This window comes from Mus pahari, chromosome 4 (assembly GCF_900095145.1).
Source record: "Mus pahari chromosome 4, PAHARI_EIJ_v1.1, whole genome shotgun sequence".
Lineage (NCBI taxonomy): Eukaryota > Metazoa > Chordata > Mammalia > Rodentia > Muridae > Mus > Mus pahari.
Window position 1 is genome coordinate 95,789,880 of NC_034593.1, and position 1,005 is coordinate 95,790,884.

A 1,005-nucleotide genomic window follows, 5' to 3' on the forward strand; every position below is an offset into this window, starting at 1 on the left:
AAATAACTCCCCAAAGTAAATCCAAAAACCAAAAAGAAAACTCTTTGCTTTTGTCTTTTTAATTTTTAAAAAATATTCATGGACCAGTAGAAAGAATAAAGTGTGGAACCAGAGAGAAGGCCATACAGATGGAGACTGAATTCATTCCTACTGTCAAGCTCCCAACTCTTCTCACCACATGTTAGGTGTGAGGAATAGGAAAGGTTTGATAGATGTAGTTTCCAAATTTGTGAAATAGAACACAAATGCTACCTTGTATGGCAGTTTTAAGCATTAAACAAAAGTGTTTGTGAAGAATCAAGACATTAATAATCATTCTACAAGTAATAACTGTAGAATATTTACACATTCTTTTTATCGTCAGTTGGACTAAAATCTCTGGCATGTTACCTCATTTTTGTAATTTCTGAGCTTTGAAGGCCTAGGCAAGAGTCCAGGTTAGCTAGGTTTAAGTAGTGAGTACTAGGCTAACCAGGGTTATGCATCAACATTTTGTAAATAAAACTTTAACAAGCAGAATGCCTGTCTAAAGCTGGACACGTCTAATTTGCCTGTTTTCTTTTTTTCCCCAATATTTATTAGGTATTTACATCATTTACATTTTAAATGCTATCCCCAAAGTCCCCTATACNCTCCCCCCACTGCTCCCCTACCCACCCACTCCCACTTCTTGGCCCTGGCATTCCCCTGTGCTGGGTCATATAATGTCTGCAAGACCAAGGGGTCTCTCTTCCCAATGATGGCTGACTAGACCATCTTCTGCTACATAAGCAGCTAGAGACCAGAGCTCTGGGGGTGCTGGTTAGTTCATATTGTTGCTCCACCTATAGGGTTGCAGACCCCTTCAGCTCCTTAAGTACTTTCTCTAGCTCCTCCATTGGGGGCCCTGTGTTCCATCAAATAGCTTACCGTGAGCATCCACTTCTGTGTTTGCCAGGCACTGGCATAGCCTCACAAGAGACAGCTATATCAGGGTCCTTTCAGCAAAATCTTGCTGGTGTATGC